The sequence below is a fragment of the Arvicanthis niloticus genome, chromosome 20, assembly GCF_011762505.2.
Source record: "Arvicanthis niloticus isolate mArvNil1 chromosome 20, mArvNil1.pat.X, whole genome shotgun sequence".
NCBI lineage: Eukaryota > Metazoa > Chordata > Mammalia > Rodentia > Muridae > Arvicanthis > Arvicanthis niloticus.
The window spans coordinates 46,852,664-46,873,728 of record NC_047677.1 but is presented as its reverse complement, the minus strand read 5'-3'; the positions used below and the strand labels follow the sequence as shown (position 1 = coordinate 46,873,728).

General features: G+C 53.5%; 1 protein-coding gene across 1 annotated transcript in view; it reads left to right on the top strand.

The window, feature by feature from the left end:
• The window catches only part of Ppard (peroxisome proliferator activated receptor delta), a 72,060-nt gene that overhangs the window by 1,550 nt on the left and 49,445 nt on the right, over positions 1–21,065 (top strand). Inside the window, exon 2 of the mRNA XM_034524487.2 lies at positions 2,844–2,927. The gene's annotated coding sequence lies outside the window, so the exon portion shown is untranslated. The remainder of the gene's footprint in view (positions 1–2,843; positions 2,928–21,065) is intronic.

Below are 21,065 nucleotides of genomic sequence, written 5' to 3'. Positions count from 1 at the left end.
TTCCTTGGTGCCTTTTTTTCTGTCCTTTTCCTGGGCAGCTGTATTTACTGTGGCTGGGAGAGGCAGCTGACGGTTTTTTTTCCTTTGCCCAGGTGTGGTCTGGGGGTATTGCCTGGGCATCTGCCTGGGCAGGCTGAGGGATTGCAGCAGTGAGGCTTTCTTTGCAAAGGAACTTGGGCTGTCTGCTTCCAGGCACATGGATCAACAGCTGAGCTGCACGCACGGTTGATCCTCTTTGTCTGGCGTGGACCCCTGGAGGCGTCCTCAGGAGAGAACATATACCTGATCTTTGAAGACTCTGGAAGTCTGACCCCACCCCCGCTTCAGAAGCAGGAGCCCATGGTTCCGTTGGCAGCAGGTTTCTAGGTCTCCTCTTTTGAGGATTGCACTCCCTGTCTTTGAGCCCGAATTGGCCATAGAACAAGCCACCTTCTGGAGCCACAGCAGGGAGCCAACTGAACCAGCCTGACCAGAACTTACAGTTTTGTCATCTTCGAGTGCACTGACCCTTTTCCATGAAAACAGTAAGCGTGTGGCTAGCCTGGGGTTGAGCTAGTCTCCTCTTTACTGATCCCTAGGGCCCCTCCCTCTGTCTAGCGCTGGGTGTGGGGGTGACTAGAATGGAGGACATCAGAAGGAATCTTCTTCTTAGGAGAAAACATCCCTCAAGGTTGTTTGTTTGTTTTGTTTTGTTTTTCTGAGACAGGGTTTCTCTGTGTAGCCCTGGCTATCCTGGAACTCACTCTGTAGACCAGGCTGGCCTCAAACTCAGAAATCTACCTGCCTTTGTCTCTCAAGTCCTGGGACTAAAGGCGTGCGCCACCACTGCCTAGCTCAAGTTTTTTAAAAAATATCTTTTACACTTATTATTTATTTGTGTGACCGTGTAAAACAAGTGTTGGGAGTCGGTTCTCTCCTTCTGGTGTATGGGTCCCCGGGATTGAACTTAGGTCATCAGGCTGGTTGGCAAGTGATGTTCCCCACTGAGCCATCTTGTCCCTCCCCTTTAAAATCTGAGACAGACAGTATGACTCTGTAACCCAGGCTGGCCTTGAGAGCACTCTGGTAGCCTCCTCACTGATGGCAGTCTTCCTGTTCTGCCTTCTGAGTCCTGGGGTTGCTGGGGTATACCACCCCACCCGGGTCGTTATTGAGGGGTACAGTCGACTCTGCCTGACAGGTTTTTTTTTTTTTTAAATTAGATTTATTTACTATTCATTTTATTTTACGTGTGAGTGTTTCACCTGCCTATATGTCTGTGCGGCACCACTTGTGCACCATGCGTATGTACTCGGTGCTTCCGGAGGTCAAAAGATCTTACAGTTTTGGATACCAGTTTTGGATACAGTTTTGGTTACCAGTTCCAGCTGGTAACCACATGTGGGTGCTGGGGCTCGAACCTGGGTCCTCTGAAAGAGTAACAAGTACTCCTAACCTGAGCCACCTCTTCAGGCCCCTACCTACCACCCTTGAGCAGTCCATTCTTTTCCCGTCTTTGCTTTACTGACCACAGGGCTTCTTGCTGAGTTGGCACATAGGACCTTCCAGTACAGTGCGGGGCCAGTCCTGGTAGAACCTTGTAAATCCTAGCGACGCTGGCTACGTGACCTCCTAGGTTATCCACTCCACAGCCGTCTAGGGAATAGTGTTTTTTTCCATTTGGTGCTTTTTGCAGATCGTGGCTTGAATCACTGTGCGAGCGGACAGGCCCTTGCCAGTGGCACCTCCTGTCACCTCCATAGTTCACTGGACTGACCCCCTACTCTCTTTGGGAACTTTTCTGTGCTGTGTGCTTCAAGCCACTTAGGAAAAGCAGTTGTCCTATGTCCTCCCAGCCCCACCTGTTGTCCCTTACTGTCTTTCCTAAAGGCCTGGTGGGATAGTCAGTGTGGAGGCTAGCCTGGAAAGCTGGTAGGCCTCTATTTTGGACAGGACACAGCTGCCCAGCTATTGTGCAAGCTGTCCCCAGGGTTTGAGCCTTCCAGGTCCTGGTACAACTAGTCTTGTCTCTTCAGGGGGTGTGTTGGACTCCTGGCTGAGTCCTGTCCTGAGGCCCACCTCCCCAGGGTGCTCACCCTCTGCATGTTGGGAGTTGGTGGAGCCAGTGCACTCCAGTACCTCCTCTAGTGGCTCTGGCAGGCCTGGTGATGCCAGGACTAGCTTCATGGCACCATCCACATTGGGAGCATGCCTCCCTTGCCAGCAGCCACACAGGCTTGTTTGTCCTGCCAGGCTGTGGCTTGTGTTATGTCCGAAGCCTTGTGCCCAGTGCCCTTGCCTGTGCCATGTCGTCCCAGATTGCCCTGTGGCTGTTTCTTGGAGATGGTTTGATGTCTCCGAGCATGCTTGTGTGTCATCAGAGCCAAGGGAGGAGTGGCTTGCCCTAGCAGCTGGATTCCAGGGTGTCACAGGAGAGCTGGGTACTTGGCTGGAGCCTGGCAGGCATATGGGCCTTCCGAGTCGGGTTTCAGGCATGCGGGTCTTCTCCCATAGCCTTCACAACTTAGGGCTGGTGACTGGGGTGTGACTCAGGGGCCTCTCCTATGAGCCAGTGGGGTGCTAGGCACCACCTTTTTCTTACTTTGCCAGCTCCTTCCGCCCCTCCCAGGTAAGTTCGAGAGCCAGTGTCTGCTTGCTTGGCAGTGCAGAGTGCTTCCAGGATTGGGAAATATTTGCTGACTCAGACTGAGATGGAGAGTCTCCCAGGGTGTGTGTGTGTGTGAGGTCATATGGGACCACTGGTCCTTGAGTCCGGGTGTTCGGTTAGAATTTTTCTAAGTAAGCTCTTTTCTCGAGCCCGGCACCACTCAGTTACTGACATTGGCTCCTTCACACTTTTGCAGCGCTGTGCATCAGTGTGGGTATGCGTGTAGGACTCAGTCGGCGGCTGCTGCTCACTGACAGATGAAGACAAACCCACGGTAAAGGTAAGCCCGCTTCACCGACTCGGGTGTCCGGCTGGCCGACTGCCACGGGCTCCACAGGATCCTGGCCTCGCAGGGGTCATCAGGCTGAGTCCCTGATCACTAGTGCAGCAACTGCATCTATCACCATGACAACTGCTCATCAAATGTATGTGGCTTAGGTAGATCTCTTAGGAGTGTGGAGAGTCTCGCCTTTATACCCACAAGAACACAGACTTGCTCTTGAGTCTGAGGGGCTGCTACAGAGGGCAGCCAGTGTTTGTTGAGTCACTAAATGAACGTTCCCTTATACTCATGTGGGGTGTGTAATCAGGCTGGTCCAGGACTCCAGCTCACCCTTCTCTCTCCCAAGTGGTGGAATTGGAGGCGTGTGCCATCACGTTTGCTCAGGGAAAACATACACCAGGCTCTGGGGACATGATAGAGATGTTTAATCCCTGCCTCCGGGCCTGTGGGGCAGTAACCTGGCTCTTCCTTCTCTGCTGGGTGTCTAGTCCTCAGCAGAATCTAACAATGCCTTGGGCTTCCCACACTGTTTCCCTGTTCACAGGATGCCTGGCAGGTTCTAGAAACTCTCAGAAGGGGCACACCAGGGAGTTTGATGGTCATTGTCTTGATGGCTTGGCAGGCAGGGTTATGGTAGGTCCCTGCTGGGGGCAGGGGAAACCTGGCCCTGTTTTAATCTCTGATGTTCGGGGGGTCCAAGAGCTGTTTGTGGGATCCACTTCCCTTTCTCTGAGTTTTACAGCCTGCAGATTTTCCTGTTGCCAAACAGGGTGACCAGCCTGGGTCTGGCTGCCTGTCACGAGGGTCAGCTTGTTTTTAGAACCTTCTGGAAGGTCTGGGGCAAGAGCCCCTGCAGTTCTCAGACCCACATCTAACCCCTTTCCCTCTGAAGGGAGTGTGAGGGAGGAAGACGTGGGTAGAGGACAAGGAGGAAGTCTCCCAGGCTGGGAGAGCTGCTGGGTTGCACTTATCTTTCTGTCACGTGAACAGCCCCAATGGTGGCAGTTCACTGAGGCTCAGCTTGAGGGTCTTTGTCTCTTGCTTGTGTGCAAACCTCAAGCATTTGGGGCCGTCGCTGCCTTAAGCCTTAAGCTGACTTAGTGCTTGGTCGCCATTCCTCTTCCAGGGGTGAGGAGCCCGGCTGAGGAGAGAAGACATGCATAAGATACAGCAGGGGCTCAGGGTGTTGATAGTTTACGGGTTTATCTTCAGTCAGCATCCCGAGGGCTGAGGAAACAAGGGTGCTGGGGTCTGGAGTCACCATGCAAAACAGTAGTTTCCAAACTTGTGTCCTCAACACCACCAGACCCCTTCTCTCTTTTGATCCTGTGTAGCCCTGGCTCTTCTGGAACTTACTTGTAGACCAGGATGGCCTCAAGATCAGAGATCTGCCGGCCTCTGCCTCTAGAGTGCTGGGATTAAAGGCGTGAACCACATAATCTAGCCTCTTTTAATTTTTAAATTACATTTATTTATTTGTCTGTCTGTCTGTCATCTCTGTGCGTGTGCACCATGGTGTATATGTGGACAGCTTGCAGCATGGTGGCTAGGCTCTGAACACAAACATCCCAGAATGAATGCACTGAGAAGAAGCCTGGCTCTCTCATAATCTGGTCCTGGAAGTTAGTGTCATCTCCTCTATTCTTTTGGTCACAGGACCAGTTCACATCAAAGGGAGGATGACACCCAGGTGTGAGGTGGAGAGGGAGGGGCCTCCTTGAGCTCAGCACTGCTGTCATTGAGCAGGCTGTGGTAAGGTCACCTGGTCTGCGCTCCAGTCACTGCCAGAAGGAAGGTATTCTGACATTGGCTCTATTCTGGAATGCACCGGTAGATGCCGGAGGACACCGAGTCCCGAGGGAAGGTGTTTCCAGAGTGTTTGGGCAGTGGGAAGCCGCTGGTAGTTTTGGAGAAGGAACAGTAATACTGTAGCAGGTGGCTAGGGCGGGGAGAACAGAGGTGGCAGGGGACGGGGAGGACCATACAGGGGTCTCAGAGGAGAAGGGAGTCTTCCTGTTCTCAGAGTCATCCCTGTGGGTGCAGCTGGTCACCTGCACTGGCTATGATCCATCCATCAGCCAGATAAGTGCCCAGAGAGTGAGAAGGGATCTCCAGCCCCCGCAGGGTTGTTGATGTGCGGGAGAGATTGATTAAAGGGTTTTTGCATGGGAGAGGCGGCTGTGTTTAAGCTTTACTGTCCAGGCTAAGGCACGTAAAAAGCTAGGCATTTTATTAAACAGTGGAAAGTAGGCAGACAAAATAGTTGTTTTTTTTTTTTTTGTTTTTGATTTTTGGGTTTTTTTTTTTTTTTTTGCATGTCTGCCCTACCCACAACCCCATGGTTTCTCAGTGTAGCCCTGGGTATCCTAGAACTAGCTCTGTATAGATCAGGCTGGCCTTAAACTCAGAGAACCACTTGCCTCTGCCTCCCCGTGCTGGGATTTCAGGTGTGTGTCACCACAGACAAAATAATTTTTTACACCAGTAATTGTTTCAAGTGTAGTTAAATTTCAGGACCGTTAAGAGGCAAGGAAGAGCTGGGCGTGGCAGTGTGGGTCTTTAATTCCAGCACTGAGGAGACGCTGAGTTTGAGGTCAGCCTGCTTGATGAAGGGAGTTCCAGGACAACCAGGAATACACACAGAGAAACCTGTCAAGGCAAGGTGGCTCAGTGGTTAAGAACACTTGCTCTTCCTGGATTCTAGTCCCAGCACCCACATGGTAGCTCACAACTGTTTGTAACTGTCCGTAACTCCAGTTCCAGAGAGTCCAGTGTCCTCCTTTGACCTCCGAGGGCACGAGGCATGGACGTGTCTGCCATGTAGACATGAGTGTAAGCAAAATACTCCTTGTATTCATATTCATAAAATAAAAAGAATCTTTAAAAATATTTCTAAAAAGCAGGGACAGACACTAGCCAGGTGTTGTTAACCGACCTCGGGAGATTGGAACAATCCCCTCATGGTCTCAATGACAAAGTAAGGTGTGACTTTACCAGATGCACGCTAGGGAGACAGAGTTTATCAGGCTTTACTTACTGAGCTTGGATTAGGGGTTACCGGCAGCACGGGCAATCTCAAAACAGCCATGATAGGTCTGCACCCAGTGTGGATGATGACACCCCATGGCTGTGTGCGTGGAATCCCCTTCCTCAAGCCTTCTCCACCTGTGTCCTTTATGTGTCCCCAGAGGCCTTGAGACCAGGACAGAATTGCTTTCATCTGGCTGGAAGGGGTGTCTGGATACTCGGGTGAGGGTCCCATGACCCTCTCCACTCCCTCCTTCCAAGAGGGAGCGTAACAGTCTACAAGCCCAGCCTTGAAGATCCTTGGGAAACAGGCACATCCTCAAGATGGTGGTAGTGTGGCCGGAGGATATAGTCCTTTCTTGTACCCAGCATGGTGGTGCAGACCAAGTCCGTGGAAGGTGGAGGCAGGAGGATCAGGAGTTCAGGGAGTTTGAGGCTCGCCTGGGCTCCATGGGACCAAACATCACAGACAAAAGGAGGAAGGAGAGGGGTGGGAAGAGACAGGGGTGAGGCCGTGTTGGAGAGTGGCAATTAGGGACACTGGCAGGAAGCAGGCTGAGTTAACCATGGCTTACAGTTTAGTGTCCCCGGTTCTACATCAGTGTCTCCTGGAGGGTTAAACGGAACCGCCCTCTGTAGTGCATCTGCCTCAGTGAGCTGGGGTCTAGAGTTGAGGAAGGACTTTTTTCTGAAGAGGAGCCTCTCCATGCTGGGGAGCCAGCTTTTGAACAGTGTCTTTACCTCCTGTCACCTGGCCGTGGGGCCGGGCAGCACACAGCAGTGCCCCCTTCTTTTTCTCTCCTGACCCGTCTTCTGCATCTTGCATCAGCCCTGTCCACTCATCCTCTCAGCGGCTCTCCCTGAGTTCTTTACAGTTCATCTGGACGCAGCTTTAAAACCTGCTGTCCTTGGAGGACCCCTTAGGGAGTTGCTCACAGGTGTCAGGGGAGCTGTCTGGCCCCGAGCTCACGCCTCCGTCCTGTATGATCCACGGCACAGCCTTGGCACTTTCTGTGTCCAGGAGTCGTGACCTTTGAGGCTCTGAGTACTTGGCCTCCTCTGTACAGCCTCACAAGCCAACTCATCGTCCCAGCTGGCGGGCAGCACAGCAGACTAGACCTCTCCCACCTCAGCACGCTGTGCTGGAAGTTTCTGGAACCCAAAGCTCTGCTCATCACCATCACCAAGCAGTTGAGGTTTGCTCAGCTTCTCTAAATGCCTAAATCATGTCTGGCCTTGTAACTGTAATCCCCCCACCCCGACCCTCTGAGGCTAGCTCCTCAGCCTTCTGGGTGTGTTGGGGGAGTCAGTGACCCTCTGTCCTGTGTGTGAGGGGGTAAAGCTAGCATTGCCTGGCTTCTGTCCACTAGGGGCCGGTGGACACCCTAGAAGATGCCTAGACATCACCTTAGGGCCAAAATCATCTGAGAACCGCCTTTCAGCCATCTCTCTGAGTATCCCTGGCCAGCTGGGCACATTGGGTAAGGATAACAGCCAGGCCTTGTGTGGGAAGTTGACCCTCATTGTCACCTCACCAGGTCCTGGGGGCTTTGGGAAGGTGAGAACAGTTTACAAAGAGCACCGTGCCCCACTGATGACACAAAGCCATCTCCCAGGACACTCGTGGCTAGCTGTGTGCTTCTCCAGTCTGGTGTCTGCAGAAGCCACACTCCCGGGACAGTTGGTGACATTTGTTGTGCACATTGTCACACACCAACCTACCCTTTCATGGCGGAGGATCAGGGCACTCTGCCCACAACTGCTTGCCCCTCTAAGCCCCCTCTGCCCTAGGCAGATGTGTGGCAGGGAGAATGTGGAGAACGTGTCCCTGTCATCCCTATTCACAGCGGGTTTGCCTGGCCCAGAACTCTCTGACAGCTCACCATGCAGTAAGAGCCCTCGGGACAATGTGGACGCTCCTTGCTGTCAGCACAGATAGTCTCACGGTTTTCTCAGTGCCAGGGCAAATCCTGCGGTGTAGTCCTCAGGAGCCCTTGGGAGGCTGGAGAAACCCCTTCCCTTCCACAGAAGTCCCCCAAAGCCTAGACATAGGTCCCTCTCCCTCTACCATCTAAACAGTGAACATGTGATGCCGAAGGAGGAAGCCACCCTGGGAGGCAGCCAGACCCCCAGTCTGGACAGGGACCAGTGCTCCCTGAGTGTCCTTGGGTAGCCTCTGCCATTGTGAGATGAGTAATGTCCCTGAAGGCCTGTAGCTGCCGTCTGACAGCCAGGTGGGTCTCTCAGAGGTGACTGAGTTAGGGCTCTTGAGCTGGGGGATTATTCCGGATTGCCTGATGGGTTCTCCATGCCACTGGAGACGTTCCTGTTAGTGGGCAGCGGAGGGAGGCGGCCCAGGACGGGCGTGTGACCTCTGTGCATGATGCTCTGCTTGTGGCTTTGAAGACAGAGAATGTGAGGAACTTGGCTCTGCGGCTGGGAAAGGCAAAGAAGCGGGCCCTCCAAGGCCTTCAGGGAAGTCGGCCCTGCCAGCGTGCTGGTTTTGGTCCAGGGAAACCAGTTTGGGCCTCCTGACCTCCGGATCTCCAGAGCGCACTGTCAGGCTCCCTCACGCCTGCCTCCTTTCCTCTCTCGAATAGCTGCTGCTTCGTACCAGGGGCATCACCAGGTTTACACAGCTGTGTGTGTGCCTGTCACCTGGCCCTTCTTGAACCACTGTGGGCTCACCCTGCTCACCCTCAGCTGTGGCTCCACCGCCACGCCTGGCCGCCTTCCCTGGCTCCAGGGGTCAGTGGAACCGCCCACCCACCCCTTTTCCACTTCTGCTCCTTGGGCATCTTAGACTCAGACCCCGCAGGTCACCCTCCCCCGGATAGTGAACACTGCCACCTCTGCTTCCATTGTCACTTTGTAAAATGCCGGGTACCACTGGTCCATGGTAACCTCCATTGTCACCTGGGGGCCAGGGTACAAACTATCTATGTGTATTAAGTCCTCCTGTCTGTGTCCCTGATTTCATAGTATCATGTAGTGACCCCAGATTGACGCTTATCAGAAGACAGGAATCTCCAGTAGCACAGCCTACCAGTGGCAGGGCTCTGGGCTGGGCTCCCTTGGGAGGGAGTACAGGGGAGGAAGGGCAGGGCCGGGTTCTCGAGGGAAACCACTGATAATCCATTGACCAACAACGTCTTTAGCTAGGTGAGTAAGTCAGTGAGCTGGAGCAGGTGTCGTTTATGTGAGCGTATTCGTAGCTCGGAGTATCCCCGGGCCAGTGCTGTGTTCAGCTCTAGACAGTTTCCTCTGTTGTCTGGTTAACTGCCTGACCCTGCTGGCGTCTGTGCGCCCAACCAGGGCTGGCTTGTGCCCTACAAGTGTGGAGTGGGATTGCCACCTGACCCCACCACTGTGAGGGCCACCCGTTTCTTTGTTTTTTCAGTCGAAAAAAAATGGTTATTGATTGATTAATGTGTACACAAGTACACATGGCATAGCATGTGCGTATTGATCAGAAGACATCTTGTGGGAGTTGGTTCTTTCCACCATTTGGGACTGGGTGTTCAGACTCAGGGCTGTCAAGCTTGGCGGCAGGTGCGCTGCCCACTGAGCCATCTTGTCAGCCTGGCCACCTTTGCATTGTTCGTTCTTGTTAGTGCTCACACCCCTGAGAGCAGAGTGTGTGTGAACAGGCTGTGGCTTCCCGAGCAGCTTCCCTGGGATGGCAGTTCCCATCTGCCCTCTCTCCTGCCTCCTCCGCCCACCTCATTGTGAGACCATCCGTCTGTCTGCAGTGCAGCCAGCTCCCAGCCCTGGAGAGGGTTCACCAGTCACCGTCAGGGACATCTCCCCAGAGTGCAGCTCCTTGAGGGAGCTCTCCAGTGCCTCTCCACAGGGCTGCTCTGCAGTCCCCCGGTTAGATAGAAGATGGCGAAGCGTCACCAGGTGTGGCCACCGCCACAGAGTGGCCTTGTCTGGGAGGAGCACTCGTACAGACGACATTTAAGCCAAGGGTTCACTGTGTCTTTCTCTGTTTAATCTCAGTGGACAGGACAGATTGGCTTTGGCCTCTGACCTTGGTGCCATCCTCCCCGCAGGACTGAGTTAAGCTCTCTTCTCCCACCTCTGGCTGCCCCCCTGCCAGGGTGTCTCAAGGGACTTGGCTTCTCAGATGGCTGGCTGCTTGTTTTGAGTCCCCAGAGCTGTTGGTGGCTGCAGCGGCCGGTGGAGAGGGTCCATCCATGCTGGGATCGGTGCTCAGTGCCCACTTAAACACCTCAGTGTCTTTGCACTCTGCCTGTAAGTGTGTGTGTGTGTCTGTGTGAATGTGTATATATGTATGAGTCTGTGTGTGTGTGTGTCTGTGTGAATGTGTATATATGTATGAGTCTGTGTGTGTGTGTGTGTGTGTGAGAGAGAGAGAGAGAGAGAGAGAGAGAGAGAGAGAGAGAGAGAGAGAGAGGGGGCGCTGCTGATACGGCCCAGCTGGGATTTGAACCCAGCTGCTGAAAGCTGTGATCATTTCTTAGGAGGGACTGACAGCCGATTCTGATTGTTCTAGTTGGAAATCACCTGCCTCAGTCCCTAGACTGGCATTGGTTTCAGAGAACAGTTAGTCCCTTGTTGGTCACTGAGCAGAAGCAGCCTTCTGGCAGGCCTCCTGCAGGGTCTCATTCCAGTCAGTAGGCAGAGGAGGCCCAGTGATCAGTGGCTGCCTGGACCAGCTCCAGCATCCAGAAAAACACAAGTAACTGTGGGCCAGCCTCGTGGGGAGTGGGGGCAGGGCTCAGGCTCTGCTCGAGGTGATAAGGGAGGGGAAGCAAAGATGGCTAAGACGTCTCCCTCTGGGAAGAGTAGAGAGCGGGCACTGCCTTCATTAGATTCTCTCTTGAGCCAGGCAGCACCCTGCCTACCTGCTCCACCACCCCTCCCCGCTCCACAAGCCCTTACAACTTGCCAGCCTGTGAGAGCAGGGTATTGACAGTCTGAGATCGTGTTGAGCCTTTCAGAATCTCTGTTCTTAGTTCAGTGACTGTCTGTCCTGACAGCATCCCCTTAGCTGGGCTCCGTGAGTGTGTGGCTAGTCCTCCAGCCTGCTCCAAGATGTGACCCTCCCTAGAGAGGCGGCCTGAGTCCTCACACCAGCCGTCTCTCACCTTCCTTCTCCTTTGTCCCCTCGTGTCCCCTCGTGCCCTCCCTGGCTTATTTGTTCACAGCACTGTGTGGCTGTCAGAGCGTGCAGGAGTTGATCCTCTCCTACTCTGGGTCCTGGGGTTGGTTATACTAAGGTGGTCAGGCTTGGTGGTGGCCTTTAACCGCTGAGACGTCTCACCTGTCCACCTGCCTTATTTTCAACACCCTTCTCTGTCCCTGTCTTCATGTTCTGGTCCAGAGTAGGATTCAGGAATGGCAGGGGCTCTGCCTCAGCTCTGGGAATTGTGCTTACTGGCCTGTCAACTGTAGACCCTAGGGGCCGACCCCTCCCCCCCCCCCCCCCCCCCCCCCCCCCCCCCGCACGCGCACACTCACTCACACTCAGCAGCACACACAGGTCACTTTAGCTCACTGCCTAGGAGCCTGCGGGGGACATGGCGTGGTGGTTAGGAACAACTGCAGGAGCTAAGCTCCTCAGATCTACCTGAGTGCCTTCTGTGGGGTGGCAGCTGTCTGTCTGTCCTATGCCCTGGCTGTCCTCTCATTGCCCTGCACTGCGGGTGAACGTGCAGCATTGTGTGAGCTGAACAGAACTTTAGTCCTGCATCCCTGCAGTGAGCAGCCTGTGTGATCACCCTGAGGCTGATGACAGCCTGGGACCCCACGGGGCACTTCCCGAGGGAAGCAGGGGAGTTGCTACAGGGGAATCCTGGAGCCTGAGGATATTGGGCTCCACCTCTGGGTTTGCCCTTGTATCTCTCTGAGGCTCTGACTACCAGTTATGAGCTCTGGAGCAAACAGGCAGGTGCTCTGTGGTACCAGTACCTTTGCTACAAGGTTACGGAAGAGGGACTTGCACAGGTAAGCTGTTCAGATAGTGACGGGGAAGGACGTGGCCAGAAAACTGCGTTTGGAGGGTTAGACATTAGAGGAGTCATGTATGTGCCACTCAGCAGGGAGTTAGGAGACTGTCTTTTTTAGGGTTTGAGGCTGAGATGCGAACATACATTTCTGTAGGTCTTTAAATTGTTATTTTAAAAACATTTGCCAGGCAGTAGTGTTGCATGCCTTTAATCCCAGCACTTGGGAGGCAGAGGCAGGCAGATTTCTGAGTTCGAGGCCAGCCTGGTCTACAGAGTGAGTTCCAGGACAGCCAGGGCTACACAGAGAAACCCTGTCTCGAAAAACCAACCAACCAAACAAACAAACAAAAATTTTAATCATATACATTATTCTTGTTAATACTTGGTTAGAAAAGACTGAACTGGGCCTGGTGTTGCTTGAACACCTTTGATCCTAGCACTTAGGTCACAGAGGCATTCATATCTCTAAGTTCAAGGTTGGCCTGAACTTACATATTGGATTCCAGGACAGCCGGAGCTATGCAGAGAAACCCTGTCTCAAAACAAAGGACAATAACAACAAAATACACACACACACACACACACACACACACACACACACACACGAAAGAGAGAAGAGACTAGACGAGGAGGAAACCCTGGGAAGAGGAGCAGCTCCCTTTCCCATCGGCTGCAGTCAGTCGTGGCTGCGGCCTCACAGATTGTGTAAGCCTGGCTAGTTTTCGTTTGTGTTTCCTAGCATATGGTAATCACACATGGTAATGACTTTCCCATGGCTCTAAACACACTGTAATGTAATGTATGGAACACATGGGCTTCCGTGACCTGTCCTTGCCATCCACTCGTGACTCCTCCTTTCCGAGCCATACCCCCTTTTCCTCGAATTTCTTTCCATAACAATCTAGAAAAGTCCCCGTCCTCCCGTTTAAAAGTTTTTCTCTCATAGCTTTAAGGTAGCAATCTCTGGGCTCAGAAGAGGGGAGCATGAGATGGAAGGTTGGTCTCTGGGATGGGTTACAGTGTGACAGGCTGACAGGACATGGCCTGCACCCCCTGCTCCCTCTTGGGCTGCAGTTGAGCGAATGGCGTTGCAGGGAGCTCTTGCTGACCAGGATGAGGCCTGGAGAGCAAGGAGCCCAGAAACAGAGCTGTACCACCATGGGTCTCACCTTGTCGTGGTCTTCCACGGCAGACCTGTTTCTCCACATTTACTTTCTCTACCTTGCGGTGCCTAGGCCTGCCGTGTGACCAAGTCCAGGACAGCAGCCGACACCTGTCTGTCAGCAGCTGTCGCTTCTCCTCGGCACCTTCCTGGCGAGTTGACAGGGATCTGAGTGTAGTACTGAGGTGGGGGACCTGTCAGATCCTTAGGTCCATGGCTCAGCTTCCAGCCCAGGAAAAAAACTAAGCCAGGGAGAGACCTGGGAGCGATGTTCTCCGGGGTGCCTACCGGATGACAGGTCTCCAGCAAGCAGGAGAGTGAGTGAGACTGTGCCAGGTTTTCTGTGTGCCATGGAAGCCTGTTTGGGCCAGGATTCCACTTAGCATAAGCTGTGTGTTCCTGTGAGCCTGCATGCATGCCCCAGGCCCAGGGCAATGGCTTCCTGTCCATCCCTTCCAAGCCTGCCCCACCTTTCTCCCTTCCTCCCTTCTGAGCTATAATTAAGTTCCCATGTGAAACCGCATCCCTCAGCTGACACATGGTTGTAACCACAGCCCTAGCCATTGGGCAGCTCGTCTGGGGTGACCTCGGGGGCTGGCATCTTGGCTTCCAGATGGTCCCTGGCAGGTCCAAGTAGGTGTTGTCCTGCCAGGAAAAGGTGGATCTGGTGTTTGCCCAAGGGCTGAGCCAGAGGGAAGAGGGAAGGGCTGGATCGGCAGCTGGGAAGGCAAGGGGACACAGCCAGCACACTTGTAGGGGAGAGCAGACAGGAGCATCTGGGTCACCCCACTGCAGGGCATACTGTGAGCTGTTTTATAGTATAGTCTTTTGATACTGGGTCCCAGGTAGCCCAGGCTGGCCTGCAGTTGACTATGTAACTGAGGATGGCCTTGAACTCCTGATTCTGCCCACTGTGTCTCCCCAGAGGTGCCACACTTAGTCTATTCTGTTTATATATTTTAGCATTTTAGAATTCAGATAATATCAATGTAACGTACAATTTAAGGTGATTTTTAGTATAGTCACGTGACCAGCTCTACCATGTAATTGCACAATATCTGCCTTACCCCCGAAACAGACGATACCTCTGAGAGGTAAGCCCCAAGCCCCTTGCCCACCTTGTAGCCACTGGTCTCACCCTCCCTCAAGGTCTGTGTCCTGTATGTTCATGTGAGATCCATGCGGCCACTTACCAAGCCTCTTCTGAAAATCTGTTTCGCATGTGATTTGGGCATACGCATGTGTGCAGGTCGGAGGTCAGCTTCGCAGGACCTGGCTCTGTCTTTTCACCCTGTTTGAGGCAGGTTCAGTTTTTGTTTCTGTCACACGCTGTGTGCTCCAGGCTAGGTGACCCACGAGCTTTCAGACCATTCTCCTATCTCTGTCTCCCTTCTCCCTGGGATTACACACGGATCCCATGCTCCATTACACATGTCCCAAGAAGGAACTCAGGCCATCAGTTTAGGATTGCCTCGCCCACAGAGCCGTCTCTTGTTTTCAGTTTGCCCATGCGATCCTACCGTGTGCCTACTCCTGGTGTCCCACCCCCTCTTGGTTCTGAAAACGGGTCCTCTTGTTACCCAGGATAGCTTCAAACTCCTTATGAAGGATGGCCTTGGCCTTCAGATCTTCTTGCCTCTAGCTCCCCAGGACTGGGTTTATCGCCCTACCAAGCTTGGTTTTATGCGGCACTGGGAATGAAACCCAGGGCTGCGTGTGTGGTGGGAGAGTGAGCGCTCTGCTAACAGCCGCACGCCCGCCCTGACCTCATTCCGTCTTACGTGTTGAATGAACTGTTTAGACATCTCAGTGGCGGGTTCGCTACCCACCTCAATGGTTTATGTTCCTGAATGAAAGACACACACACAGCCTTTATACTTTAATATGCTTTAGGCAACACAATAGCTTGGCCACTGTCTGAATTCCTTGTGGTTAACCCACCTCCTGCCAATAATCCCGAATGATCACTTACTAAATTTTGTATTCCATCTTGGCTGCTCTGGACCCAGAGGGCTGTCCATCTGGGCTGCGAGTGCAAACAGCATCAGGACAAACCTATGACACTTACGTTAGAGTAACTATCATTTGTTGCGTAAGTGATGGTTTACAGTGATGAACATTTGGGGTGCATTCCCTGAAGGAGTGTTCATTTCCTTCCTCCTCCGTTGTGAGCATCCGTGTGGAGGCTTTTCCGTGCTTCTGTGCACCATGCAGTTTATCGTCTTAATCATTTTTAAGTAGCTTTAACTAAGTCTGTAGTTTCTGCCATCATCTGCCCTCCACCTTCGGAACTCTTTCATAATTCCCAGAGTGAACCCTGCCCATTACACATCGGCTCCATCTGCCTCTGCAGCCCGTCTGCTCCAGAACCCACCATTCTGCCCTCTGTCTCGAGCTCACTCCCAGTGCTGACAGGAGTCAGGACATATTCCTCTCTCTCCTCTCTCTCTCGCTCTCTCGCTCTCTCGCTCTCTCGCTCTCTTGCTCTCTCTTTCTCTCTCTTCACCCCTTATATGTTCTCATTACCCGTATGTGTGTAAATCTGTGTGTAGTTATGTGGACAAGAGACCAGAGGAGTCAGATCCCCCAGGAGGTTCTGAGCCGCACGATGTGGGTCCTGGGGATTGAACTTGGGTCTTCCGGAAGAGCAGCACTTGCTCCTAACTGCGACCCATGCCCCCAGCCCCTTCTACTCCTCCAGGGTCTCCGTATGGATCCAGGTTGGCCTTGAGCGTTCACACGCCTGCCTTTGCCTCCTGGTACCGAGATCACAAGTGAGGCTCACATCCAGACATCTCTTTCTGTGTGTCCTGTTCCACTTAGTACAACACCTTCAGGGTTCATCTGTGGTGTGTGGCATGTGTCTGCACTTCCTATAGATTTATGTTTGTTCTAGGTATGTGAGTGTTTTGCCTACATGTATGCATGTGCACCACATGTGTTCTGGTGTCCATGGACGCTGGAAGAATGCACTAGACCCCTGGAACTGGAGTCACGGCTGTGAGGCGCTGCCTTGATGCTGGGAACTGAACCTGGGTCCTTTGCAAGAGCAACAGTGCCCTTGACTGCTGAGTCATCTCTCCAACCCTGCACTTCCTTTTTAAAAACTTTATTTATTTATTTATTTATTTATTTTGGGGACAAGTTCTCACTATGTAGTCCTTCCTGATCAGAACTTACTGTCTAGATCAGGCTGGCCTCAGACTCACAGTGATCCCTGCCTCTGCCTCCCTAGTACTGGGAGGCACTTAAAGTACATGCCCCTGTGAAACCCTACTCTGACATTAGCTGCTGCTGTGCTCCCTGCCCTGGCTGCTGCTGTGCTCCCTACCCTGGCTGCTGCTGTGCTCCCTTCCCTGGCTGCTGCTGTGCTCCCTTCCCTGGCTGCTGCTGTGCTCCCTACCCTGGTGGCTGCTGTGCTCCCTGCCCTGGTGGCTGCTGTGCTCCCTGCCCTGGTGGCTGCTGTGCTCCCTGCCCTGGTGGCTGCTGTGCTCCCTGCCTTGGCTGCTGCTGTGCACCCTGCCCTGGTGGCTGCTGTGCTCCCTGCCCTGGCGGCTGCTGTGCTCCCTGCCCTGGCTGCTGCTGTGCTCCCTACCCTGGTGGCTGCTGTGCTCCTTTCCCTGGCTGCTGCTGTGCTCCCTGCCCTGGCTGCTGCTGTGCTCCCTGCCCTGGTGGCTGCTGAGCTCCCTACCCTGGCTGCTGTTGCTGCTGTGCTCCCTGCCCTGGCTGCTGTTGCTGCTGTGCTCCCTGCCCTGGCTGCTGTTGCTGCTGTGCTCCCTGCCCTGGCTGCTGTTGCTGCTGTGCTTCCTGCCCTGGCTGCTGTTGCTGCTGTGCTCCCTGCCCTGGCTGCTGTTGCTGCTGTGCTCCCTGCCCTGGCTGCTGTTGCTGCTGTGCTCCCTGCCCTGGCGGCTGCTGTGCTCCCTGCCCTGGCGGCTGCTGTGCTCCCTGCCCTGGCGGCTGCTGTGCTCCCTGCCCTGGTGGCTGCTGTGCTCCCTGCCCTGGCGGCTGCTGTGCTCCCTGCCCTGGCTGCTGCTGTGCTCCCTGCCCTGGCGGCTGCTGTGCTCCCTGCCCTGGCTGCTGCTGTGCTCCCTGCCCTGGCGGCTGCTGTGCTCCCTGCCCTGGCGGCTGCTGTGCTCCCTGCCCTGGCGGCTGCTGTGCTCCCTGGCCCTCCTGTGCTTCACGTAGAATGTCTCAGCTGTCCTTGCTGGCCAGACATCTCTTCATTCCTTTTCCACAGTGACCTCATCCTCTGTGGATACGCTGTCTCTGCTTTGTCTGTGGATGTGAGGGGATCTCTACTTAAAAGAGAATTATTTTATGTGCATGAGTGTTTTGCCTGTAGGTATGTCTGTGCAGCTCATGCATGCCTGGTACCCATGGAGAGTGGAAGCAGGTGGATCCCTGAAGCTGCAGTTACAGACAGTTGTGAACCAGCACGTGAGTGCTGGGAACCAATCCCGGAGCACCTCATGCTCTTCCCCACGGAGCCCTCTCTCTAACCCTGATGTCTGCCCCTTAGAGACTTAAGTTATATTTATTTGTTTGTATGTGTTTGTGCAAACATACCACAGCACCTTCTGTGGTGGTCACAGGACAGCTGTGGGAGTCGGTTCTCTCGTTCTGTGTGGACGGCCCCAGGATAGAATTCACGTTCAGTTTGTCACACTTGGTCACAGGCATCTCTACCCATCAAGCCGTCTCAAGCCTGCCCCTTCCCCCTTTATTTTTGAGGCAAGATCTCGTGTATTCCAGTCTGGCCCCCAACTCACTAAGTAGCTGAGGATGGCAGTGAGCCCCTTGTTTTCCTGCCTCTGCTGTCTGGGCACAGACCGACACCACCAGGAAGTGCTGGGATCCAGCCCCGGGCCTCGAACCCACTGAGCCTCATCCTGGCCTGACTACCTTTTCTCAGCCAGAGCCCTGAACTGCTGAGCCTCTCTCTAGCCCCCAGTTTGAAGACTGACCAGGTCTCAGTGTGGACGGCACAGGTCAGAGCTGCTCTAAGCTGCAGGGTGGAGCCACTGTTGGAAACTAGCATGTCACCTAAGACTAGAAAGTGCTGGCTTTGCTGGGGTATCCAAGGAGAGAATTACAACAAGGAGTCCAGAGAAGGAACCTCACCAGCGTCATCCAGCATTCCTGGATGAATGTTGCCTTCCCATTGGTGCCGACATCAGCTCTACTTCCTCTAGTTGAAACAGCCACAAGAAAGTAGACAGACCGATAGACAGACCGATACTCTGCAGCCCAGGAAGCGGCTTCCGAGACACGTGGATACCTGCATGTACTCACACAGCCGTTAGGTTGCCGACTGTGCTGGTGTCTGCCTGGCTTTGAAGGCCGTGTATTTTGATGGTAGGCACCATAGAGAGACGGGGAGAGTTGTGGGTGACAAGGTCCTGGTCCTTCTCTGGATGCTGGGGGGATGTGGGGGAGGCTGACTTTCAAAGTTCCTCCAACAAAGATGACAGTGGTAGGGAAGAGGCTGTTGGGACACTGGTGTGGCTGTCCGGCGTGGTGAGTCGCCAGGAACAAACAGGGGCTGTTTGTTCATAGGTGCCCCCACCCCCCAGTTGCAGGAAGTATAAGTAGCTTCCGTACTTTGGATAGATGAAGCTTCCACAGCCCAGAACAGCCTGTTGAGTCTCAGATGCCTGTCAACGTTAGCATTCCCTGTGTAATGACAAGAAAGCCAAGACTCTGACTTGTCAAGAGGAAGCTGGCCTCCGTTACCTCATGCGGTTCTGGCTGAACACTGCCTGCTGCCGTTATCCTGTCTCCTGACTCTGGGGTGTACCTGGGCCTGGCTGCTAGTTCTGCCTCCTGAACTTGCCCAGCTGGAGTGTAACGACCAAGGCTCTCTCTGCATGACTTCCACTCCTTCAGGACATGAAGCTGGACACCATGCGGGAGTCCAAGGCTCAGCGCTAGAGTCTTTACCTCTGCAACCTTCTGTGGGTCAACCATTCCACCATCTCGGAACAGGCTCTACCTCTCAGTGAGAAGTGTGTCATAGGGTATGTGGTCATCTTCAGTCCCCATGCATGAGCAACGGACCCAGAACCTAGTGACTACCACCACGGTTAACTCGTCAAGTCCCTTTCTGATGGCTGGCTCCCGTGTTGCCAGTTTCCCCTCTCACCCTCTAAAGTGGGAATTGTGCCAGTTCCCACTTCAATAGCAGCCAAGAGCCTTCCAAAATAGGTTGTGCCCCTGGGATCTGCTCGCTGCCCCCAGGCATCAGGCACTGGAATTTCCCTGTGGGGTTCCCCTTCTGCGTGCCGGGGTGGGAGCCCCACAGTGTTTTGTGCTGCAGGCAGATGTGCAGGTTGACCAGCCCTGCAGCTGTGCCAGGTGCTGCCTGGACAGGTGGTCCCCACATATGACATGGCGGGCGCACTTTCCAGGGAGCTTGGGGAGATAGCTCCCTGAGCCTTTCCTCGGCCTACAGAACTAGAAGCCCCCTTGCTGATTAGTGTGTGGACTGCTTTGCAGTTAGCAGCTCCTCCCACAACCCCAGGCATCTCAGAAAGAGGCCTAACTCCCCCCCCCCCCCCAAAGCAACCTAATTCCCTCTGTGTGAAAACACTAAGAAATGTAAAGGAGAAAATTAAATTACCTAGAACCTTCTCAAAAATCACCATGGTTTAATATTTCAGTGGATATTCTTTGGGATGTCACACTGATACCTTCCCTCTTTCTGTCTCTCTCTGACCCCCCCACCATATGAATACACCTATGCATTTTGGTCTATTTATTTAATATTGGCAGTCTTGCTATGTGGCCTTGAACCTGAGGCCCTGCTGCTCCATTTCCACAGTTAGGATTTCAGGTGTGTTTGACCACCGCACCCTGCTCGGCAGTGTGTGCAGTGTGTGGTTTAATGGCTTTGTATTTACACAGCTGGCCACCTACTCTGAGAACACTGTCATTACTCCAAACAGAAATCCTTGTCCACACTCCCATGGGTCTTTCCCAGCCCAGCGCCCCCCCCTCCCCCACCCCGCAACTGCCAAGTTGCTGCTGTACCCCTGGGACATTTCCTGTAAATGGAACTGCTAGTATGGGATCGTTTGTAAAAGTCTTGGCTTCTTTCTCTGGTCATAAATGAGACACTGTTTAGTAAGCTGCATGAGACGGTTATATTACCAGCAATGTGGGTATGGTTGTTAAGAATGTTTTGTATTTATTTAGTTTATGTGGGGCATGCGAGTGCAGTACCCACAGAAGCCAGAAGAGGGCACTGGATCTCCTGGAGCTGGAGCCATTTAGAGATGGTTGTGCCACTGGATGTGGGCGCTGAGAACGAAACAGGTCTTCTGTAGGAGCAATACAAGCCCCGAGCCGGCTACACTGGTGGCTGCAGAGGTGATGCCTATAATCCTAGCAAAGGAAGGTAGAGGCGGGAGAACCGTGAGTTCAAGGTCGGCCTGGGCTATACACAACATCCTTCTCCTCACAAAAAAAAAAAAAAAAAAAAAAGAGAGAGAGAGAGAGAGAGAGAGAGTTGTAAAAACACATATGTCTGTGCCTGTTAAGTGTGCATAGGTGCCCTCAGATGGCTCTGGATTGCCTGGGGCTGTGTTTCAGGTGGTCTGTGAGCTACCTGCTATGGGTGCTGGAAACTGAACTTGTATCCTCTGGAAGACATTTTTTTGTTTGTTTGTTTGTTTGCTTGTTTGTTTTTATTGTCCTCTCACAAGTCATTATGTCCTGCAGCCACTCCCTCACTCCTTACAGCCCCCCTCCCCCCCATCTTTTCCCATTAGAAAAGAGCAGGCCTTCTGGGATAGCAAACAAACACACTTACAAGACCAGGCAGAAGCCCTCTCATCAAGGCTGGGCAGGAGGGGTTTTAACAGCAGGGCAGTGCCAGATATTTGGTCTTCCCTGCCAGGCCCTGCTTATACTGGCTCAAGCTGTTTCTCGCTGGCTTTTACAGGGTCTCTTGTCTATTTCATTCTCCGTGCT